Here is a 13,593-nt window from a genome sequence, read left to right as displayed (position 1 = left end):
TGAAAGAATCTTTGTGGAATAGTTTGGTTTCCTCCGATACTGCTTGAGGAGTTCAAAGTCGGGCGTGGCGGGGCACACCTGTAATCCCAGCACTCGGGAGGCTGAGGCAGGAGGACTGTGAGATCAAGGTCAGCCTGGGTCACATGGCGAGACCCTGTCTCACCCCACAAGGTGTTGTTGAGTTGATGGAGTCTTAATTACTTCTTCACCTTTTGGCCAAGGTCAAGTGCAGTTGACAGAATCTTTAATCTCCAGTGGAATTGCCTGGTTTCTGCGTCGTCCTTTCCCGAGGAGGCTGTCGGTCAGGGAGGTTTTAGTCACCTGTCTGTTGATTTGGGGCCGTGGTGTTTTGATCGCTGTGCAGTTTACCATCATCTAGAAGTGTGTCCTGGTGGGGAGGGCGGCAGCTTCTTTTAATCCCTGGTTCCTTTGGAAGTCAGCCCTGGGTGTGTGGGACGGGACCAAGAGGGGGATAAACCTGAGACCAGGCCACTAAATTCACCGTAGGACTGTGTCCTGTGGTAGCCTGAACAAACCAACCCCTGATTAAAAAAAGAAAAAATTTAAAGCGAGAGGGAGATCAGGGTTTTTTCCTAAAATAGAAAATGAGTTTGAGGCCTCTGCTGAGGCCACACTAGAGTCAGTTTTCCCTATTGTCTTTTTTTTTTTTAATGCTTTTTTAAAATGTCTCTAATCCCGAGTGCTGGGATTACAGGTGTGCACCAACACCAGCTCATTGTGGTTCGTGTGTGCACGTTGGTGAGCATAACCTCCCACAGGGGTTCGTCAGGCCCAGCGGGGTCACACTGGCTTGGCCTTGGGGTAGGAGGAGTGGGAAGTAAAGGGGAAAAGCCATGAACACCTCTTCCATCTCTTGTCCATTTTGGTTGACTGCTTATTGAACCCTGGTCATTTGTGTGGATGACTAATGGCACTGCCGGGCTGCAGCCATTGTAACAAAACACCACAGACTGCACTGCTTACGAACCACAGGAGTTCACTGCTCCCGGCTCTGGAGGCACGAGGTCAGGGGCCGGCAGATTGGGTGTCTGGTGAGGGCCAGTTTGTTGGCACACAGATAAGGTGGTGGGGTCAAGTGAGCACCCCTCAGGCCTCTTTCATAGGGACATCTCTGCCTTCCGAGTCACCTCCCCAAAGGCCCCACCACCTGGGGTGGTCCCATAGATGATCAGGAGCCTATGCAGAAATTTAGGGACCAAACTCAGGGACATAACAGGGCTGTCTGGAAGGCAGAGACCACAACTTTCCCCAACCTTGGAGTCTGTGCTCAGGATGGGGTTGATATTTGCTGGTTTATCTGAGCAGGTCCCTGGGTTCGGTCACTCGTTAGCAGGAGGAATGGGGAGGCCTTTCATGGGGGACACCCTGAGTGGCCCTGGCTGTGAGAGCTGGGCAGGGCCACCTGGATGTTTTGGGTAAAAGTCTAGACCAACTTGAAGTTTGGACATCAACTGTGTCTTTCCATGTCCTCCTCCTCCCCTAGTTGGTGACAACTATGAGGTTTCTCACCGATAACCCGGACTCTGCTCAGGGCCATCAATAGGGGGGCGCTAGTTTATTGATTGATTGATGATTGATTGATTGGTGGGACTGGGTTTTGAACTCAGGACTTCCTGCTTGCAAAACTGTTATTCTACTGCTTGAACCACACCTCCAATCCATTTTGCTCTAGTCATTTTGGAGATGGGGTCTCATGAACTATTTGCCTGGCCTGGCCTCAAACTGTGATTCTTCTTATCTCAGCCTCCCAAGTAGCTGGGATTACAGGTGGGAGTTACTGGCACCAGCCACCCTCCACGTTCTTGGTCACATGGCAGAACCTGCAAGCCAGCTGCTGTCTTAACAGGTAACCTTGCTGTGGGGACAGTAGCCTCATGGTCCCCAAGCTGGGGTCGGGGTCTCTGATAGGGGGAAGCTGGCTGGTTGGCATTATGGCTGAGGCCAGCTTCAGGCTCTCAACCTAGGAAGGGCCATTTATTTTCACAGGAAAGACTTGTACTCCTTTTTGATTTTTTGCCAGGGAGGACACTGAGTTATAACTCCTTTGGTTTTGTCACAAGTGTCCTGGGGCTTGGGGTGGTACAGGGCCATGTGTGCTGAGTTTGGAGCCACAGGCGGGGTCTCCACTGGCCTGTTGGTTCAGATGGCTGTGGGTCTGGTTTGGGGAAGCCACAGTTCCCAGGCCTGCTTGGTGACACCAAAGTTGTTCGGGGCCACTCACGTGTCCTGAGAGGACAGTGGTGTGACAGGGAGTGGACGAGTTGGACACCTGTGGGCACTGTAGCATCCTTGTGGCCTGGCCAGCCTGGGCACAGGTAGCACTTGGGTACTCGTCTCTTCCGCTCCCCACCTCCACACACCACAGCACCTGCAACTTCCTGTTTGGAGCTGGTCACCCCAGTGATGGAATGTCCTTTCCTTCCAATGTAAGAGCCAAAGGTACCTGGTTGCTTACCCTAGAGTACGAGCAGGCCAAGAGCTCCTGAGGAGGCAATAATGCACAGCCAAGTCCAATTGCTAGACTGGAGCTGGAAATCAGCCATCAGGACTCCACAAGGATGGACTCGTTCATTTGCTCACTTCTTCCCGTTCATTTCCGTCTATGTGAGTTCCCGTTCTGTTACTGTAACGAAATGCCTGAGACTGGGCACTTCATGAAGAAAAGAGGTTTATTTAACTCACAGTGCTGGAGGTGTCAAGGCACAGTACTAGCATTGGCTCAGGTGCAGTGAGGGTCTCTCTGTGGACAACATCACTGGGAAGTGGGGATGACAGGCCACTCGGGACATGGGAAACCAGGGCCAGGCTGGGGAGGGGCCGGGGTTGCTCCTGAGGACCAGGTCCCGGTGACATGGAGATGTAATTACTTCTTTCTAGGCTCCTCCTCTTAAAGATGCCACTGCATCTCACATTGTCACCTTGGGAACCAAGTCCCCAACACAGTGGGGAAAAACTGTGTAAAGCACATCGATATTCATTCATTCATTCATTCAGTCAAAGCAATGTTCACCCAAATGTTTTTGCATAGAGGAGTAAGCCAAATAAACATCGTTATTGCCTGCGCCCGCGGAGCTTCCAGTGTGTCAAAGAGTCCTTGCAGATGCAAAATGTGCCATTATTATTATTATTTGGTGACACTGGCATTTGAACTCAGGGCCTCACACTTGCTAGGCAGGCGCTGTACCACCTGAGCCACTCCACCAGCCCTTTTTGCTTCAGCTTTCACATAGGGTCCCACACTTTTGCCTGGAGCTGCCTTGGACCGCAAGTATACAGTTTATGAAAATGTCTCCTGTGTCCCACCATAAATTATGTGTGTGTGATGATGAAGCCTTTTGCTCCAGTCTCCCAGAGGGCTTTGTTCTTATGTGGCCTATTTTGTTTCTCTTACTCAGTTGTGTGACTGACTCTTTCATGTGTGGAGTCGAACCCAAGACCTTGTGTATGCGAGGCACGCACTCTACCACTTGAGCTGCACCACAAATCACTCCCTCTCTGTTTTTTATTTTGTTTTGATGTGGCTCTTGCTACCTTTGCCCAGGCTGGACTTGAACTCTCGATCTTCTCACTACTGCCTCCCAAGTAGCTGGGATTACAGGCATGAGCCCCTGGTACCGTCTAAGAATGCTGGTTTTATTCTTGGATAGTTACTTTACTGTCTGACCCTGTTAGACTTATGTAGTTTAGTTTTGTGCTTTTTTTAGGACCTAGCTGTGAAAATCCCAGGAGCGTCCAGTTACTGTCCAGCTGTGGTCTTTCTATCGGATGTGTGGGGTATTAATGAGATTTTAAAATCAGTGATCTTTTGGGGCCTCTTGAGGTCTAGTGTCTGTTCTTAGTGTCATAGCACTTGTTTCCTGGCACTTAACCTCGGCGTGCACACAGGCTCCCCAGGCTCCAGCCAGGAGTTCACAGAGAAGGTGTCCCTTCTCTGCAAAGCTTTCTCCTCCCTGCAGCCCTCATCTACACCTAGCTTGGTTTGGGCTTTTCTTTTCCTTTTTTTTTTTTGGTGGTACTAGGCTTTGAATTCATGACTTTGAACTTGCTAGGCAGGCGCTCTAGCAAGTGAGCCATGCCCCCAGCCTTTTTTTGCTCTGGTTATGTTGGAGATGGGGTCTCTCATACTGTTTGCCTGAGCTGGCCTCAAACCTTGATCCTCCCAATCTCAGCTTCCCAAGTAGCTAGGATTACAGGTGTGAACCACCAGTGCCTGACCAGGTGTTGTTATTAAGCACACTTCTGCAGATGTAGAAGAAGGACAGGTTGGATCCCCTTGGCCAAGGGCACACCCCTGGCATCTGTTGGAATGGGGGTTCAGTGTTGCCTGGCTTTAGAGCCCCATGCTTTTTTAAAAAATATTTTTAATTTTTTTTAACATTTATGTTCCGAATCTTTTTCCCTGAGAGACAAGACCCTTTGTGCTTCCACGGATGGCCTTATCACCGCCACCGTGGTGACACATAGGTGAGATCTTGGCTGATTAATCAAACTCGCAGTGGGTGGAGAGGAGTTTTTACCACTCCCCACTGAGGACAGAGGTGCATGGGGCTGGGACGGGCTGGGTCACTGTGGATTTGTGTCACCTGGTCCCTCCTCTGTTTTCTTGACTTCTGTTGCTTTTAAGCCTTTTTTGTTTGTTTGGTTTTTTTGCAGACACTTTCTGTTTCTAAAGACTATTCAACACAGGGTTTAAGGAGTCACAAGAAGAGAAACTCAGCTCTTATCTGAGAAGGGCGATGTCTCAAAGTTCTGTCCTCCAGAGGAGGTGACAAAACCCACGCAATGAGCCTTGTGGGATGCTCTGAGCTGAGAAGGGACCTTACGACTGGCTCCATCTTTTGTCCTCCCGGAGCCTTGACAGGGACATCTTTTTTTGCAGCTTTGTTACGGGAGCACAGGGGGGACATCTCGATGGCAGCTGCTTCTAAGCACCCACATCTTAAAGGGCCATTTGCCTAAGACTTCCAGTGGTTTCTGGCTTCTTCCTTTCTGAAAGTGTCATTGATGGCCAGTCTCTATCCATTTGTCATCGATAGTCTGTCTGCTCCCAGCATTGCCCCAAAGTCCTGTGGTAATGAAATAGAACAAAGACACCTCTTGCAATTGCGGTAAGTGGGAGTGGGGAGGGGGACACGATGGGGGTGATTTAACCAATGTACAATAGAAGCCTTTTTGGAATTGTCCCAGCAAATCCCCCCGTACAATAATATATCCTGATAAAAAATTAAAACCAAAGAACACAAATGGCAAAGGCTGTCAGAACAGAAATGGGAAATAAAAACCTATAGACAGGAGGGAGGAAAAACACACAGCCCTTCCTCCTCAGGCACTACTGCAAGTGACCTTTGACTTTGCCTCCAGGCTTCAGTTGCTTGAGGCAAAAAAGCGAACATGGAATAACTACCTTTTTCTAAGGACAGCCATTCTTCCTCTTGGGAGAGTACTTTCCTCAACTGTACTGTAAATATTTTAAATAGGATCCCACAATTAAAATGCCAAATTATGTAAGTATTTTTTATTATTATTGCAGACTCATTGGGGGCATCCAACCTTATCTCACTCAAAATCTCAGAGAATTAAAAAAAACCTTATTTCTGCTAATAGTGGCTTGATGGTGGTGAATCCAACGCGAGGAAAGATGTTCAAAGTAGTCTCTCAAGGCAGAGAGACAAGGGTAGGTGGTAACTTGGATAAATCTTCCCATCACACTGTTCTAATCCTGGGTTTCTCTGATTCTTTGGTTCTGAGAACCTTGCTTTAGATAGCAGGCAGAGGTGGTATGAGGATGTGTTAGCTTTCTGTTGCTATAACAAAATACCCGACATAAGCAACTTAGAAAGAAGAAAGGTTTCTTTTGGATCATGGTTTCAGAGTTTTCTGTCCATGACCTTGCTGGTGGTGAGGCAGAACACCATGGCAGGAAGTGTGTGGTGAAGGAATACGCTCAGCTCATGGTGGCCAGGAAATGAAGAGCAACAGAGAGAGAGAGAGAGAGAGAGAGAGAGAGAGAGAGAGAGAGAGAGAGAGATGATAGAGACAAAGAGAGACAGAGAGAGAAAAACAGAGACAGAGAGAGACCAGTGACCCTCAATCCCTTTTAAGGGCCAGTGACCTAAAAGCATCCAGCACTTTTCAAGCTAAGGACCAATTCCTTAACACATGGGCTATGGGGCCATTCCAGATGCCAACTATGACACTTGGTAGGAAAGTTCTAGAACCTTCCTCATACTCACGACCTTGGCTTGAGGGATCAGAAGGACCTGCCAGCTGTTCGTGTTTGGGGTTGTTTCTGCCGGACCATCCACTTGCACCAGAAATGAAGCCACCGAGCTCCCCACTGTCCTCAGCCAACTGAACGGTGACCTGGTGAGCAGAGTTGTTCAGCCTCGTCCATCTGGGTGCTGAGAAGGACTTTGCCCAAACCTATCCCATCATTTTGACCTTGACTTTGTCCTTGCCTTGTTGTAATCGCCTGGCAGCAGGCTCACCTGTTTCTGGACGGCTCGGGAGCGTGATCTTAGCGACGCCTGCTAGCAGGGCTGCTTTCATTGCCTGCCCTCTCCCTGGGGCCATCCGGGGCACCCAGGCCGGTGAAGGGTTGGGATGTTTTCTCCATCAGGAGCTCATTTCTTCTTTCTCTTCTTCTCATGCCAGAAGAGCATCAAATTTACATCGAGATCCACATTGTTACATTGCTGGGCAACTTGTTCTGAAACTTGCTGATTTAAATAATGAAATAGGGCAGGGGGCATTGCTCACGTGGTGAAGTGCCTGCCTAGCAAACATGAGGCCCTGAGTTCAAACCCGAGTATTGCCCCCATCCCACAAAATTAAAGCAACAAAGTGTAGGGTGGGTGTGGTGGGGTATACCTATAATCCCAACTACCCAGGAGGAGATAGGAGGACAGTGCTTGGAGGTTAACACGGGGAGAAAAAGTAAGACCCTATGTCAAAAACAAGGTGGGCATGGTGGTGCATGCCTGTAATCCTGGGTTATCTGGGAGGCAGAGGTTTGGAGGATCACAGTCCAGGCTGGCCCAGGGAACAATGTGAGACCCTATCTGAAAACTATAAAGCAAAAAGGACCGGGGTGTGCCTCAGGAGGTGGAGCGCGTGTGTGAAGCCCTGAGTTCATCCCGGGAGCTAAAGCAAGCAAACAAACAAACACAAGGACCCCAAAATCAAAACCAGCCTGAAAATAAAAGCCGCAAAGCCCTGTCGTGTCCCAGTTCCCGTGAGATGAGGAAACGAGGATGGATGTGGACGGCTGCTTCTTGCTCTCCTTCTCTCGAGAGGTCGCAGTCAAGACGTTTGCTGGGACCACAGCCATGAGAACCCTTGATCAGGGCTGAGAGGTCACTTCCAAGGCCACCCACCGGGCTGCAGGGAGGGGACCTCTGTTCCTTGCCACCAGGGCCTCTCTGTGGGAGTGTGCGGCTTTGCTTTCCCAGGAAAAACGGGTCTTTGTCTAAGCGTGTCTCAGGTGTCGGGCATCGCCCCTTCCACGTGGATTCACTGAGGGAAGTCGCTGAGTACAGCCCACGCCTGAAGCTAAGTGGCATCGCCTTCCATCTTGGAAGGAGAAGGATCAAAGGATTCGTGGGCACATTTGAAAGTCACTAAAGATGACAAGGGAGCCTGCAGATGGCTTCTAGCTATGGAGGTGAAGGCGAGAGCCATGTGGTGGTGGGTTACAGAAAGTTCGAAAGTCACTCTTGGCATGTCTTCGTTCAGTGAGGGAGACGGCACTGTGTTCAAGGGTGCAACGAAAACTCAAGTGATCTTAAGCAAGTGGGGACTCTGGGGTCCCTCGGAGCTTCTGGGCTCCTTCCACAGCTGTGCCACTTGGCAGCTGCCCCTGCCTCTCCCCCTCCCTCCCTCCCTCTCTGCTTTCCTCCCTCCCTTCCTCCTTCCCTCCTTCCTTCCTTTCTCTTTTTGTCAGTACTGGGATTTGAACCCAGGGCCCCACGCTTGCCAGGCAGGTGCTTGACCACTTGAGTCACTCTCCAGTTCCCTTTGCTTTTAGTTTGTTTTTCAGGTAGGGTCTTGCTCTTTTGCCCAGGCCAACCTTGGACTGTGATTCTCCTACCTTTGCCTCCCGGGTAGCTGGGATTATAGGCGTGAGCCACTATACCCAGTTTACTTTGCCTTTTCTTTATCCCTTCCTCCTTCTTATTACTGGAAAGGGAATGTCACCATCTGACACCACGTTGACAGGCGCCTCACCTGTGGGTGACAGCGTGGTGAGCTGGGAGGAGCTTAGGTACCTGTGGATAGTGAAACAGAGATAAACCAATTTGTCTTTGTGTGTGTGTGTGTGTCACCAAATGCCAAATGTAAACCCATGGGTGCAGTGGCCATGTGACCTAAGATCAGTGTTCCAGCTGGGGCTGTGACTTGAGTGGTAGAGCGCTTGCCTAGCAAGCAGGAGGCCCTGAGTTCAAACCCCTGTGCTCCCACACACGAAAAAAATCAGTTACCCAACCTCTGAACCATTTTCAAGTTTTAAATCAATGTCTTACAGTAGAAACTTCCTTTAAGAATGTCCTAGGTAGGTGGCAGAGCACCTACCTAGTGAGTGTAAGGCCCCGAGTTCAAGCACAAGTACCTCCTAAGAAAGGAAAGAGAATATTCTACATATTATTTTTGCGGACACAGTTATAATAGGAGGTGAGGCTGGAGATAGCTGTGTAATTCTGCAGCATCAGAACTCTCTCTCTTTCTCTCTCTCTCTTTCTCTCTCTCCCTGTCTCTCTCTCCCTCTCTCTTTCTCTCTCTCTCTCTCTCACACACACACACACACACACACACACACACACACACGTAATTATATTTGGATTGGGAAGGGGACAGTGCAGCAAGGCCAAAGGGGGCAGAGCCAGCCTGGGGTGCTCCCTAGAGGACATCAACTGTGGGAAACTTGTCCCGTCCTGAGGCCAGGCAGGGTTCAAGTTCAGCCTGTTCATCCCGAGCGGAAGTGTAGACAGACAGTGGCTGCAAAAATACTTGCGGAATGAAATGAGCGCCGGGTCCCCTCGGAAGAGAAGGATGTCAAGCGGGGGGCTGCTTGTTCCCACTGACACGCCCTATGGTGACAGCATGACACCGTGGCCGAGGACGTGTGGTGTGTGGAGTCGGGTGACATGCTTCAGGGCCCCGTGGATTTCGGTTCTCTCGCCTGGCCAGTGTGGGCGATGGGAAATTTTGGAAGTTCGTATGGTGAATTTGTGGCAGTTAAGCCCAAAGGTGGCATCTGTGGTGGCACGTGTTGTTAGGGTTCTGGTTGTAACTGATACTGTCGTTGTGTCAGAGCATACCCGGGAGTTGTCACCCCCATCGGGGCAAGCAGTAGCACTTCTGAGGACAAAGCAGAGGAGTAGCCAGAGTCCCACACTACTGCCCTGGCAGGACAGACCGCTAGGTCGTTGGTGACTTATTAAGGCTGTCGTGTGTTTCTCATGTAACCCCACGGGGACATTTTTCTTCTTCTTGGTGCCCCAACTTGAGAACCTCGTCTTCCAAAGAGTGACCTCACTGGCTTGGAGGTAAGACTCCAAATTGTCAAGGAAGGGAAAGAGGAAGAGGACAATGACTGCTGGCTTCCAAACCTTGGGTTCTCCCGAGAGAAGCAGGCTCCCGTAAGCCTGGGCGTGGTGTGGTGTGGTGTAGGAACATCTTTGAATGGCTAAAATCACATCTTTCCTGGAGATTTGCCCACAAATCTGCTTTTGAAATAGACGAATGGAGCTGAGTGTGGTGGTGCGTGCTGTAATCCCAGCTACTCGGAAGGCAGAGGTAGGAGGATCTGTCTCAGGCCAGCCTAGGCAGTATTAGCAAGACCTTATCTGAAAAACAAACCAAAAGGACTGGGGTGTGGCTCACGGGATAGAGTGCTTGCCTAGCAAGTACAAGGTCCTGAGTTCAAATCCCAGCACTGTAAACAAACAAACAAAAGCCCCGGATGTGTTCTACAATACTTACTCCATGAATCAGAGAAGAGGTGGGATGGGAAGATGGGGGGGTTGAACTGAAGGCTGGGTGAGCAGGACTCACCGCCCTCTGTAAGGGGACCCTGGAGTGTGGCGTTCCCCCTCTGTGTTCTCACAGGGAGTCTTCTGGAAACACAAGAGCAGGACCACCTGTTTTCTTGGTGTCCTCCATTGGCATCCCCAAACCCATCTTAAGCTCTGTTCCCTCTCCCAGCATCCTCCCTGCCCTCAGAGGGGAGGGAATCCCCTGACCCTAAGCTCATCTTTCACATCCAAGGCCGTTTTTATATTAACGGTTCCAAACTCGTAAGTGTCAACTTGAGTGTTGGTGGCCTGTTTGTTACACTGAAATTTCATGGTGATAAATAAAATGTTTCTCTCTCTCCCTCCCTCCCTTCCTCTCCCCACCCCCCATTGCTACAATGAATTGTCTGAGGACCACAGGTAACGCTGCAGGCCTGGCAGGTGCACCGTTTGCAGGAGGCTCAGGTGCAGGGGTGGGACCTAGGTGGGTGCCAGCTGGCCTGTGTTTCCGCTGCTGTTTCTGTGCTGGCACCAAGGGCGTGACCCTCCTGACCTGGGCCTGCCTCAACCGTCTGGGTGGCCATTGACCATGGTGGGAGGAGACTTCACAGAATTCTTGGCCTAGCGCCCCTGGCAATTTGTAGGAGTCTTTGGCCTTTGTACCATCTGGTGCTTGGGTGTGGGAGGGGGACAGAGGGGCCATGAAGAAGATGGCTTTCTGCACGTCCTACATGGAGCCCCCAGTCCGCCATGTGCAGTGGCCTAGCCAGCACCTTTTGGGGCTGAAACACGTCTGACAGTGTCAGGTGCGTGACTAATAGTGGTTCCACATTACGGGATTCACAGGTGCCAGTTATTTCTGGGACACCTGTCTTGAGCTGACTGCTGAGGGCCCCTGCCAGATTTTGGGGACCCTGACCATGCAAATGAAGAGACACCACTTCCATTTTGAGGCTCTGAGGGAGGCTGAAGACAGTTCCAGGTCAGGGGCCTTGAACCTGGAGTCTGTGGGTTTCTGATTATCTTGCGTTGGTAGGTAGTGGGTTTTTTTTTTTTTTAATTTTTGTTGGTGAGAAGACGTATAATTTTTGTCAAATTCTTAGATTCAATGAAAAGGATATCACTGATTGCTAATCTACACCTCATTTACTGGATTTGTCATTGTCACTACACAGAGATGCTTGGTTTTTGACAGGAGGCCTGGACAGGATGTATTGATGCTCGCTAGTGAGGTCCACTTTAGTTTTATGGCTGTACTGGGATTTGAATTCAGGGCCTTGGGGTTGCTAGGCAGGTGTTATTTTGGAGATAGGGTCTCACTTTAATACTTTAATGCCCAGGCCACAGTTCTCCTATTTGTGCTTCCCCACGTAGCTCGGATGAGAGGCATGCACCACTGTGCCTTAGCCACTGGTTAAGATGGGGTCTCACAAACTTTTTGCCACAAATGGTGATCCTCCCAATCTCTGCCTTCAAAGTAGTTAGATTACAGGTGTGAACCCCTGTGCCCAAATTTAAAAAAAATTTTTAAAGATGGCATTGCTGTGGTGTGGAGAATGAATTTGGGGGAAGTGGGCCTTGAGGCTGAAGCCACAACCAGGAGTCCCTTAGCTCAGCAAGGGGAGAATCGGGGTGGGGGGGGCTCACCCCAAGGAGGGGCAGAGAGCCCTGGGCTGTGACACATGGTCCAATTTAATTTTCACCACAACTCTGGAGGACTGTGCTGTCAAAGTGACGTCCACAGTCACAAGACTGGTGGGGCCTGGATCCGTCCTCAGGCTCACCTGCCTTGAAGACACAGGGGGTGCCCTATTTGCCAGCGTGTCACTCCAGTCCCAGTGACTAAGGCTGTCGGGGAGGAGAACAACAACTTAGGAACATGGCCGCCCAACTCCATGAGCAGGTGCAGCGGGGCCAGGCCTCAGCTCAGGGACACAGGCATCTGCACAGGACAGAAGTGAAAGCCAAGGCCACCTGACCCAATGGGTCCTTTGGCTGTCTGCTGCTGAGGCACAAAGCATTCAGCCTGGACATAAGGATTTCGGGGTTGCCATTGTGTTGAAATGGTGGACGAAAGAAAGAGTCAAAGGCCAAACCCCAAGATCCAGCATCCAGTTTTGGGGGGCATTAGAGAGGTTTGAACTCAGAGCCCTGCTCTTGCTCGGCAGGCTCTCTACACTGAGCCACATCCCCAGTCCTTCTGGCCTTGAGTATTTTTTGAATTGTGTCTCCCATTCATGCCCAGGTTGCTCTATTTGTGCTTCTGTGTAGCTGGGATGACAGACATGTAGCACCATGCCCAGCTTTTTAGTGGTTGAGATGGGGTCTCTTGACCTTTTTTGCCTGGCCTTTTTCCATCTTCCTCATCGCTGCCTCCAGAGTAGCTGGGATTATAGGCATGAGCCACCATGCCTGGCCAGGAGTAATTATTTGATCACGAGGTGACACTGGTGACCGGGGGTTGGGAGTCACCCCTTCTCCAGCTCAGCTTCTTCATATACTTTATTTAGCTTCTTGTGCCATCTTTGGTCCCCTAGGGTCCCTTAGCATTCTCAAAAGCCAAAATCCCCCACCAGAAAGAGGAATTTTTGAGTTAAAGTATGTTACTTACTCATGCTGAGTTAATTTGGTTTGTTGATTGCCAATGCTCTTCTCTTTCTGACTGTTTGTGTGAGGGAGAAACTGGCCGAAACCCATTGACTGACGCAGATTTGACAGGCGTTTGCTGGGCTCTTGGCGACATGACTCTTTTTCTCTGGTGTCACAGAAGTGCACTGTAGTCTGCTCTACTAAACAGACCTAGAAAGAGACTGTTCAATTGAGGGTCACCAGCCTACAACTTGGACACCCCAGGCAGCCATCAGGCCTTGGGTAAGAACTTCACTTTCTGCCTGGGTCCTGGAGTCAGACTGAACTTGGTTCAAATCCTGGGGCTGGGGTTTAGTATCTCTGTACCCTGGGGCAAGTTTTAAATATTCACATCCCGAGTGTTCTAGTCTGTAATACAGAGTAATATTGGTGCCCACGTCATGCCATGTGTCATGGGGGGGGTGACAGCAAAGAATTCACACTGTCACTTGGCATTGCCAGCAGAAGGAGGAAGAGCGCAGGGAGCACCAAACTCATTTTATACTTCCCCAGTCCATTCAATCAAAAAGGAGGGGTGAGAGTGGGAGCATACGCCTGTAATTTCAGTACTCTAGAGGCTGGCCAGGAGGGTCTCGAGTTCAAGGTCAGCCTGGCCCACGTAACAAGACTGCGTCTCAAAACAAAAACCAACCAAACAAAAAACAGCAAAAAGAAGTTGATTGAATACAACTGTAAAATGTGAAGGATATTTTAAGGTGGTAGAACAAAATTAAGCGTGTGTGTGTGTGTGTGTGTGTGTGTGTGTAGGGCAGGTGCTGAGAGGCTGCTTTCTGGCCTTGTCCTCTGTGTCTTCTCCGTGAGCATCTGGAATCTGAGGTCCTTCTTCCCCTGCCTTGCTGCAAACTGTGAAGCTTCTGTTGACTTGGACCTGCATGGGCACCAGGAGAGAAGAATGCGAATTTGATCTCAG

At 50.1% G+C, this 13,593-nt stretch overlaps 1 protein-coding gene across 1 annotated transcript in view; it reads left to right on the top strand.

Annotated features, from left to right (window-relative positions):
* Positions 1-13,593, top strand: part of Caln1 (calneuron 1) — a 306,904-nt gene that overhangs the window by 40,063 nt on the left and 253,248 nt on the right. The gene's annotated exons all lie outside the window — the stretch shown is intronic.

The sequence above is a fragment of the Castor canadensis genome, chromosome 6, assembly GCF_047511655.1.
Source record: "Castor canadensis chromosome 6, mCasCan1.hap1v2, whole genome shotgun sequence".
NCBI classification, from domain to species: Eukaryota; Metazoa; Chordata; class Mammalia; order Rodentia; family Castoridae; genus Castor; species Castor canadensis.
The sequence above is the reverse complement of the archived record's forward strand: the minus strand, read 5'-3'. Positions and strand labels throughout refer to the sequence as shown.